Here is an 11538-nt window from a genome sequence, read left to right on the forward strand (position 1 = left end):
CCACCCCACTACCCTAAACCTACCCAAGAGAGCGTGTCATATATACGCCATAAAGTGCGTATCATATGCACGCCGAAATGAGTTTTGGCGTATACATTCCACGACATTGCACACTCGTACTATTTGACATTTTTCGTCTTATTTTGTATTAGTTGAGCAGACATGCATTAGTGCCCTTCCATGCGCGATTTTTTCTGTACAACTTAGTTCTTGCCTTTTCTAGTTGTAGCATTGTAAATCTGTAACAGTAGGCCTAGTGCTCATGTTTTGAATATAGGTGTTGTGTTTGTGTATATGTCAGGAGATGGCGCTATAGTTCACCTGTTGTTACCTATAAAAGGTGTAGAGTAAGAATGGAAGGGTTGTTGCACCTGCTGTCAATCATGTAACCATCTGGCACTGTTGCTTTGTTTGTCCTGCTTGTGGACTGAATAAACACTTGAGAATTGGGAACTTTCTTGTCCTTATGCTTACCTGGAGCTAAACATAACAAATTGGCGACGAGGATTTTGCTGTCCTACATGAAAGATGTCTGCAGTTGCTTCTTTTCCTACGCCATTCTTACCATGTCCGGGTGAGCCGTCTATTCCCTTTGAAGTCTGGTTGAAGATGTTTGAGAACTATTTACTTGTCATAAATGCATCAGGAGATGAATGGCCAGTTGCAAGAAAGCGAGCTTTGTTTCTTCATTGCCTAGGAACAGAAGGTCAGAGATTATTCTATACTTTACCAAATCAAGGAGAGACAATGAAGGATGCTATTCAGACTTTAAAACTGCACTTTATTCCTCGACGTAATGTTGTTGCTGAGCGTCATGCATTCAGAAAACGAATTCAAGCCTCAGGGGAAACAATTTTGCAGTATGTTGCTTCTCTTCGGGACCTAGCAGCCACATGTGAGTTTGCATCTAATGATGATGAGATGTTGCGAGATCAATTAGTGGAGAATGTAAACAGTCATCGTATTAGAGAACGTCTGCTATTAGAGACTGATTTAACTCTTAACAAGGCTATCACGATTGCTACGCAAATGGAGGCTGTTGGTGAACAAGCTAAACTTTTTTCCAATCTGAATTCAGAACCTGTTCAAGCAATACAAGTGACTGGTGTGCCTGCTGTTGATCGTTACACAAGACAATCACCTTTGAAACCTCTGGCTGTGCCTTCAAAGTCGTCTGCTACTCTCTTGACTCGTGCATGTTACCGCTGTGGATCTACCAGACATCTTGCAAATGATCCCAGATGCCCTGCAGTTTCTGTAAAGTGCAATAATTGTCAAAAGGTGGGACATTTTTCCAGAGTGTGTCGTTCACAGCAAACACGTTCTGTCCATGAGATTGAATTGCCTGAGCTTCAGATTCTTTACATGCATGATTCAGGATCTAATAAGATAAAGTGCATTACTACTATCATGACTGCATCAGCTTCTGTACCTGTGGAGTTGATTGTGGATTCTGGATCTTCAGTTTCTATTCTGCCAAAATCTTTGTATGAAAAACACTTCAAGCAAGATGCCTTGCTGCCTCCTGCTGTTAAATTGGTAACGTATTCACGAGATCCAATACCAGTGCTTGGCTGTCTACCTGTTACTGTTACTAGAGATGATATGAACTGTAATACGTCAATATTCATTGTTGAATGTGGCACAGCTCTTCTTGGAATGGATTTGATAAATGGATTGCATCTTAAGTTTGAAGGTTCTTCTATTCTTCCAGGACATGTTCAGTCTTCAGTCCCTGTAATGCGACTTTCTGCTTCTGTGCCTGTTGGCAAGCTAGGATGTGCAAAAGGCTTTGTGCATAAGGTAAAAATTTCTCCAGATGTGAAACCCGTTCGTCAGAAACTCAGAAGGTTACCATTGTCTGTTCGAAATGCTGTTAGTGATGAACTGCAACGTCTTCTTGACCTGGGTGTTATTGAACGAGTGGATGCTTCGCAGTGGATTTCTCCAATTGTAGTTGTTCAGAAGAAGACGGGTGGCATTCGTATGTGTGTAGATCTGAGAGAACCAAACAAAGCTGTTGTTGCAGATTGTTATCCGTTGCCCCATATTGAGGAGATGATGTCTACGCTGTGTGGAGCAACTGTCTTTTCTACAATTGACTTAGAGAATGCTTACTTCCAGCTTTTGTTACATGAAGAAAGTCGTGATCTGACTGCATTTATTACCCATGAAGGGTTATTCAGATTCTGTCGAGTACCTTATGGCCTTGCCTCAGCTCCGTCTGCATTTCAGAAAATGCTAGCAACTGTACTGCAAGGGTTGCCAAATGTGGCTAATTATCTGGATGACGTTATTGTCTGGGGACACACAAAAAGTGAACATGATCACATGCTTAAAGTGGTTATTCAGCGTATACATGATGCAGGCTTACAGTTGAATGATTCAAAGTGTCACTTTAACAAAAGCAGTTTGCGCTTTCTTGGTCATACTGTATCTGCACAGGGTATTTGCCCAGATGAGGATCATCTTAGTGCAATGCTTCATGCTCCTGTTCCTAATGATGCACACCAGCTCCGTTCCCTTCTTGGATTGTTGTCATGGTACAATAAGTTCATTCCAAATTTTGCCACAGTAGTAGAACCATTGCGTGCTTGCATTAGACAAGGTTCTGAGTTCAGTTGGTCAGATGAAGCTCAGAAGAGTTTCAGTACTGTAAAGGAGTTATTGCTTCAAAGCCCTGCTTTAGCATTGTTTGACCCTAACTTGCCCACTGTCGTTTCAACAGATGCATCAGATTATGGACTAGGTGCTGTATTCTCTCAAATCCATGAAAACAACACAGAGCGTATTGTTGCGTTTGCTTCAAGAACCTTGTCTACTTCTGAACGAAAATATTCAACGATTGAAAAGGAAGCTTTAGCATGTGTCTGGTCTGTTGAAAAATGGAGAACTTACCTCTGGGGTCGAAAATTTCTTCTACGTACAGATCATCAGGCCTTGACAGTGCTTCTCTCCTCTAAAGGTACAGACCGCGCTGGAATGAGGATAGCGCGTTGGGCAGAGCGACTCTTGTGTTTTAACTATGAGGTTAATTATTATCCAGGCTCTAAAAACCAGGTTGCTGATTATCTTTCTCGCCTACCCTTGCCGGCTTCTGATGAGGATCTTTCTGATACTGAGCCTGAGTTTGTTGCATTTCTGTCTTCTGAAATGTCTGCTGTGTCTCCAACTGAATTTGCTTCTGCCTCTGCCTCATGCTCCGAAATGACTGCGCTACGTGCTCAGATTGTTCGTGGATGGCCTTTTTCATCAGCGGCTGTGGATGTTGTTTTACGTCCATATTTTCAAGTACGTGATGAACTTGCTGTGCAAAAGGACTACGTGTTTAGAGGGTCACGTCTGGTTGTTCCTGTTTCATTACGACATGTCTTGGTGAGTCTGGCTCACGAAGGTCATCAAGGAATAGTGCGTACGAAGCAGCGCATTCGTGAACTTTATTGGTGGCCTGGTATTGACTGTTTGGTTAAGGAGCAGATTAAGAATTGTGAAGTTTGCTTGTCTTCTGATAAGACTACAACTCTCCGTGTTGCACCATTACAACCTGTACCTTTTCCATCTGTGCCATGGGAAAAAGTGGCTGTTGACATTGTTGGCCCATTTGAAACCGCTACTTGGGATTGTCGGTACATTATGACATTAATTGACTATCATAGTAAGTGGCCAGAAGTAGCATTCACTTCTTCAATCACAAGTAAAAATGTGATCAACTTCTTGACATCAGTCTTCAGCAGATTTGGACATCCTCATTACATTGTATCTGACAATGGATGTCAATTTAAGTCAGTGGAGTTTGCAGCATTTCTGAAAGAGAGAGCTATTCAACATCTACATACGTCACTGTATCATCCAGCTGCAAATGGAGCTATTGAAAGATTCCATAGAGTACTGAAGAGTTCTATTCAATCAGCGATTCTGTCTGGAAAGCCATGGAAATCAACAGTTACAGCATTTCTTCAAACTTACCGTGCTACTCCCCATTCTGTTACTGGACGGTCTCCTTCTGAGTTGCTCTGTGGCAGGAAAATGCGCACTCGCCTTAATGTCCTTCCTCCTCCTATCATTTGTAAGAATGCTGATGTGAGTCAGAAAGTGGCATTGTCCCAAAAGAAGATGAAAACATACACAGACCTCAAACGAAGAGCTTGTACTCCTGAGTTCAAACCAGAAGATTGGGTGCGTATAAAAATTCCAGTTCATGTTCCTAAAGGACATCCTAGATTCTCAAAGCCTTTGAAAATTGTGCGTCAACTTGGTCCATGTACTTACCGGTTGACAGATGGGAAAACTTGGCATGCGTCTCATCTGTCTCCAGCTTGTGCACCTGTGGAAGATGGCAGTGAGAGTGAATTAGTGTCCTTGCCTCTTCAGTCTGTCCCTTCCTCTACTGTGTTGCCTAAAAATGAACTTGTGAACTTGCCTACTCAAACTGCCTCTCCATCTGTTCCTGAAAGATCTTCATCACGAGTAAAACGCCCTCCACGTTGGTTGCACGATTATGTCACTTAAAAAAAAGAAAAAAAAAATCTATTTTTACACTAATTGAATTTGATGTAACTATTGTATTGGCTTTGCCTATTGCACCAACTTTGTATTTTGGGGGGGAATTTACAGTTCTAAGTAATGGGGGAATGTTGTGTTTGTGTATATGTCAGGAGATGGCGCTATAGTTCACCTGTTGTTACCTATAAAAGGTGTAGAGTAAGAATGGAAGGGTTGTTGCACCTGCTGTCAATCATGTAACCATCTGGCACTGTTGCTTTGTTTGTCCTGCTTGTGGACTGAATAAACACTTGAGAATTGGGAACTTTCTTGTCCTTATGCTTACCTGGAGCTAAACATAACAATAGGCCTAACGTTTTCTTGCTATGTGTTGGTATAAAAATAATCTGAAGTAAAACACAAAGTGACCTGATTATTTTGAGTCTTTTAGTTTGCTTTCTGCTTTGGAGGATTTTGGTTTCATGGAATATTGTTTATTATTGCAGAAGGAAACCACTTAAGGCCACAATCTATGTATGCCCTTGGCATTTTTACTCTACAAACGTAAACGATCCTGAAAGGAAGACAGGCTATGTAAGTATCTCTGCTTGTTGATTGAAGATGTTTGAAACTTTATATCTTAGATTTTTTTAATGTGTTTGTTTTAACCAAATTTGTCTCTTTAACAGGAACGATACTATGTGTTTGGATCATTTTGAGGAGCGCTATCAACGCCAATGTAAGGCCGCCCAAATCGTCCCAATGGAGGCTAACGATCGGCGGGTGAAGGTTGCTGCGCGTTCGTCTTTTCAGCGGGGCAAAAGGGGATTTTATTCCAATTCCTCGTTATCTGACTCCATTTAATGATAATTTAGAATTTGGGTTAGAATGCCAATTGGTTATTTGGTCATTTATATTTAATAGTTTAACTGCACATTTAATTATTCCGTTTAACCCTTTGTTGAAATTATGTCCGTTCATAACCTGAATAATTCCAGAGCAAGTCAGAATCAATCAAAGTATAACAATTTATTAACAATCAGGTAAATGTATAACGCCAATTACATAATCAATTCAAAGGTATACTTCACATCAAATACCCTAAAGTAAAGAATGAGATGTATACCGGACTTATCAAGGTTACATAATGCTGCATGGGTTAAAACGTCCAGCATTACGGGCTGACCTGAGTACAGTATCGAGCCCTGAGCTCTTTGCAACATTTCCTTAAATACCCAGAACCAGATACATACCCATCACAATAGGAATTTGCATTGATCAAGTTCTATAGACTTGATTAGAAGAGAGGCCAAATGGCTGAAAGCCACACCCACCATACACCAAGGAAAGATATCTTTGAACCCTTAAAACATTCATGATGTTCTAGTTTACTTCTGTGGAGTTGAGATATTTGTACCAGTCGCACTGAGACATTTCAAACGATATCAAACACATATGATACTCGATCGTGTGGATTGACATTGTAATATAGAGATTCTGGATGCATTTTCAGTGATCTCAGCATGAGAGAGGGAATGAATTGGGGGAGAGGGAGTCAATAGGGAAAGATGTAGATTAGCTGATAGTGAGGTGAGACTTGCGTCTCCAGTGGTGTGTGAGGGACAGTTCAGATGTTAATTTCCTTATTTTCTCAGAGAGTCTTTGTTCTTCATTCAGACATTTCGGCATATACTAGTTTTTTTAGTCTTACAGTTCCACCTCTTGATCCCAATGGGTCAAACTCTGGTGGTCCTATGGGATCACTGTTAGACGTTGGTTAGACGTTGGTTCAATCCTTGAGATGAAGAAATTGTCTTAGCAGCTGCAGAGCCCTTCGGAAGGCTCTTTGTTCACCTGCAGGACACCGTCTCGCCAGGTTTGTGTAGCTTGAGTTTCAGCTGGTGGGTGAATGTGTTCAGGTGTTCTACCTGTATTTCAGCACAGCATATTCATAGAGTCAGTCTCGGACCTTGGTGAATGTTCAGTTAACGTGTCACTTCTTCATGGGGAAGCTTCTGCTTCTGCACCTTCCCGATAATCTGACTCTCCTTGTGTAATCCTCACACCTCCAATGGTGTGGTTCACTGGGTAGATTTCAATAGGTGGAAGGCTTCTCCGTAGTTGACACCTGAAAAGAGTCTTAATGTCCACTTAACGACTGAACACTGATGAACTTAAAGCCGTAGAGAAATGCATAAGAACATATAATGCAAGAAAACATAAAAGAAAGAACAATGTGGGTTCACGTCAGCAGTGCGATTGGTACACCTTCTCTCAAATGTTTTTTAAGGTCATAATTGGTGGGGTGGATTAAATATATTTAATCACCTAATTCTTCACTGTCACTGTGATAAAGTGATAGCGGAATTTAAGTATTCTTGGTCTGAATTACCTAAGGAAATGCAGCAAAAAGTCAGTGCAGTTTATATATTTAAATAGATGATATGCATATATAATAACATCAATAATATTCAATATTCAATCACAATTATGAAGATATACATAATAACATCAATAATATTCAATATTCAATCACAATTATGAAGATATACATATATATATAATAACCACTGTGTGTGTTCAGGAACCTTCCAATGCAATTAAGGCAGATCTAAATATGTTTAGTCATACAATAATGTGGATTGTGTATTCCTTGTCACAGTGTGTGTCTGTGTGTGTGTGTGTGTGTGTGTGTGTGTGTGTGTGTGTGTGTGTGTGTGTGTGTGTGTGTGTGTGTGTGTGTGTGTGTGTGTGTGTGTGTGTGTGTGTGTGTGTGTGTGAGTGAGCAGTCCTATGAGTTGGTAGGATGTAGTGAATAGCGTTTGCTATGTGTGTCTTTAATAGACTGTCATCATGGGACCAACTCTACTGTCCTGTGTGTGTGAAGCTATTTGGATTTGTTGGTGTGAAAAGACTGACAATAGATCTTTAGTGAAGTAACACTTTTGGACTCTATGCCATCTTTGTCATCTATGATGTGTAGTGTTTAGCCTGGATAGATTTGATCTGTTTCAGGTGATATGAGGGTGTAGTGAAGAAAGTGTGTGTTCCGTGTTTGTTTTTGGGAGATGGGTGGAGTCTTATCAATAACAATCTGTGTTGCAAAATTTAGTTCCAGTGCTACACTGGGAGATCATGTATACATTTTGTGAAGTGTGAATGACCCCATCAAGTGTATTCGCACCCATCTCCCTCATTTCAAGTTGCTCTGACAATTCCATTGTTGAGTTTGCCCACTTTGCTGTGTTTGAAGATCTTGAATCTTTGCCTTAGACTTTTCTGCTTCTGTGTTTTTAGAATCCACTTCTTTACATCTAGCATCTAGATTTAATAATTGAAATGGTTCCACATTACGTAGACTTTTACAATCTCTGAAGTTTAAAGTCTCAGTTTCTGCAGCAGGTTTTGACTTCTTTTGGAGTTTGTCATTACATTTTGTGCGAGTCTTTACCGGGCATTGTTCTTTTGGCTCATCGTGTCTTAACACAGGAGCTCGGTTACGAGTTTCTCTCTGTGACTTGTATGGTAATGCGGCATCATCATCATTTTGATTCTCAAGATCACAAATGTCATCCAGTGCTGCTTGTTTAACTGCGGCTACTGGAAATCCTACATTATCGCAACAGTCTTCGAGAGCAGATATGTAGTTATTGCCGGTTTGCAGTTTTCTTTGGAGCTGATCGATTTTTGTTGCCATTTCTTCGCGCTGTCTAGCCCACCCTCGTTGTTCGTATGCTGCCGCCTCGACTTTTGCTCTTAACTTTTGTAATTCGTCCGATCGCAATCTTTCAATTTCTTTGATATTTGTTATCGTTCGTTCATTCTCGGCCATTGTTTTGAGGTCGTTACGACGAAGCAAATAAACAATTGCAGCGGGAATTCTCTTGTATTTTGATTTTGATTTTAGTTGCGCGCCCTTAGCAGAATACCAGGATATAATTTCGTTATTGGTCCACTTCATGTTAAATCCTTTGTCGCTTAATTGAAAGAGGAGATCTTGTAGTTGTACGCCTAGTATTGCCATAATTTCCTCATCTACACTACAGCTGTGCTGTCCCTGGAAAGTCATGTTTCACGTCTAATTCTTACACAATATCGGATTTCTACGGTTCCGATCTATAGTGGGTATACCGACCCGTTCTATAAATGTGTCTATATGTGTGAGTTGCAGATAAACTTTCCCTCAACAGTTCTAAAAGGCAATGAAAATGTACTTACCACAGCAGTTGAAGAAAGAGAAGCTCAAACCTCTTGTTGGTTTTTAAAATCCAATACTTCACTGAAAAGACGTTGCTCGTAAGAGAGTTGCAACATCACGTCGCCGGGTCACCAAATTGTAAGGCCGCCCAAATCGTCCCAATGGAGGCTAACGATCGGCGGGTGAAGGTTGCTGCGCGTTCGTCTTTTCAGCGGGGCAAAAGGGGATTTTATTCCAATTCCTCGTTATCTGACTCCATTTAATGATAATTTAGAATTTGGGTTAGAATGCCAATTGGTTATTTGGTCATTTATATTTAATAGTTTAACTGCACATTTAATTATTCCGTTTAACCCTTTGTTGAAATTATGTCCGTTCATAACCTGAATAATTCCAGAGCAAGTCAGAATCAATCAAAGTATAACAATTTATTAACAATCAGGTAAATGTATAACGCCAATTACATAATCAATTCAAAGGTATACTTCACATCAAATACCCTAAAGTAAAGAATGAGATGTATACCGGACTTATCAAGGTTACATAATGCTGCATGGGTTAAAACGTCCAGCATTACGGGCTGACCTGAGTACAGTATCGAGCCCTGAGCTCTTTGCAACATTTCCTTAAATACCCAGAACCAGATACATACCCATCACAATAGGAATTTGCATTGATCAAGTTCTATAGACTTGATTAGAAGAGAGGCCAAATGGCTGAAAGCCACACCCACCATACACCAAGGAAAGATATCTTTGAACCCTTAAAACATTCATGATGTTCTAGTTTACTTCTGTGGAGTTGAGATATTTGTACCAGTCGCACTGAGACATTTCAAACGATATCAAACACATATGATACTCGATCGTGTGGATTGACATTGTAATATAGAGATTCTGGATGCATTTTCAGTGATCTCAGCATGAGAGAGGGAATGAATTGGGGGAGAGGGAGTCAATAGGGAAAGATGTAGATTAGCTGATAGTGAGGTGAGACTTGCGTCTCCAGTGGTGTGTGAGGGACAGTTCAGATGTTAATTTCCTTATTTTCTCAGAGAGTCTTTGTTCTTCATTCAGACATTTCGGCATATACTAGTTTTTTTAGTCTTACACCAAGATCGTGGGATCGATGAATTGGGAAAGCAAGAACTGACAAAATGTAAAAATGCGTACATTGAATGCAATGTAAGTCGCTTTGGATAAAATCATCTGCCAAATGTAAATGTATTAATTTATAAAGGAATAGTATTTTTTATCAGAATTAATTACAAACCAGACAGTTTTTTAACATTAAGGTTGATTTAATATATACAATGTTGAATTTTTGTATTTTCAATTAAAACATTACTTGAGGAATGTTTCTTTGTTTAATCTTGTTTGAAACGCAGTAGAGATTTATCATGGTAAGATGTTATAGCATTGGAGTATAACAAGAAATTGTTTTATTCAATTGTATGTGTGACAACAATGGCTTTACTGTAGCGATTCCCGGCAAAAGCAAGAACTGACAAAAATGTTTTTATTTTATTTAAAAATGGTATTGAATGCAGTGTAAGTCACATTGGATAAAAGTGTCTGCCAAATACATAAATGTAATGGAATTGATATATTACAATTTCAATAAATATTCAAATAAATTTGTAGTCACTTGATTTTTTGGGGGAAAAAATAAAATAATATATATAAATTGTTTTAAATTTCATTCACAGTGCCATTTTAGTATTTAAGTATTTACATTAAATAAACATTAAATACACTGGGTGTGTGAGATTAATCACCATAAAGTGTTAAATGTACACTTATGAGTAATACATTTCTCAACACCTTGAGTGACTAAAAAGAAACACTAACACAGTGTTTGTATAACGAACACTTTCGTCAGTGTTGTTTTAACACTAGCAAAGATGGACCTGTATGTTCACCCGGAAAGTGATAATTTTAACACCTGTGGTGATAAATCTCCCAACATGTTTTTTGCTGTGTATATATATATATATTCACTGAGTGGAAAAAGATTTGTTTCCATGCCGAACTCATTAACTCTAAGCTTCCTAATGCAGGTCTGTGAGATCCTAGTTCAGTGGCTATTTAAGTTGGGTCCATGTGAAATTCCCATCATTTTTAAATAGGCAGTTTCTCTCTTAGCACTCCTCACCACAGTGGCATGATTAGACCCATATATTATGAGTTACACGAGTTACAGGGACCGTCTTATTTTGCGTGATTCAACTTGTGTATATAAACTAAAGATTAAATGCTCATATTGGATAGGAAAGTGGCAGAACACTAATCATAGTAGATGGAGTTCTTGGCTACAAACCCTCCATTTAGAGCTTTAAATTACGCAGAGTGCAAGCCTTAGGTCTACCGTGGTTCACGGACAACTGAATCAACCCATCAAAAAATAAAAAGAAGAAGAAAACTCTCAAACACAACTCTGTCCACAGAAACCACTCATCCATTACTCTGACTCCAGTTCTCGCTGAGCTGCTCCGATCATTCCAAAACATTACATCACTGCACAGAGAGGGAACATCACTACTATGGCCAGAGCGGCTGCCAAGGCGTCTGCACAGGACTGTACACTGACTTCTTTGTGATGTCCACAATGCGTATCCAAGGCAACCCCTAGAGAGGACGGCCCATAAGGGACGTTTCTTGTCTTCCATGACAACGCATGGTAATGCTGAACATTCTTTCTCCGACTATACTGTTGCTGTGCCGAGTCACACTGACCAGGCTGTTATCGTTTGAAGATGTTCCTGGTGTCTGCCGCAGGTTCATATACAGAAAGCCCCTCGTTTCCTATTATCTGCCGAATAGTGCCACTTATCTTTGATTGAAAATACAGGCAGATCA

At 39.7% G+C, this 11538-nt stretch overlaps 1 long non-coding RNA gene across 5 annotated transcripts; it reads right to left on the reverse strand.

Annotated features, from left to right (window-relative positions):
* Positions 1–284: 284 nt before the first annotated feature.
* Positions 285–4834, reverse strand: LOC137056250 (uncharacterized). Of its 5 annotated transcripts, XR_010900260.1 has the most exons (5): positions 4676–4834; positions 4421–4504; positions 3967–4324; positions 1142–1255; positions 285–693 (listed from the first exon to the last, which is right to left on the reverse strand). It is a non-coding gene; the product is annotated as an uncharacterized lncRNA (long non-coding RNA). The 5 variants fall into 5 exon arrangements; XR_010900263.1 differs by lacking the exon at positions 1142–1255; XR_010900262.1 differs by lacking the exons at positions 285–693; positions 1142–1255 and adding an exon at positions 1845–2300.
* Between the last annotated feature and the right edge of the window lie 6704 nt (positions 4835–11538).

This window comes from Pseudorasbora parva, chromosome 21 (genome assembly GCF_024679245.1).
Source record: "Pseudorasbora parva isolate DD20220531a chromosome 21, ASM2467924v1, whole genome shotgun sequence".
NCBI lineage: Eukaryota > Metazoa > Chordata > Actinopteri > Cypriniformes > Gobionidae > Pseudorasbora > Pseudorasbora parva.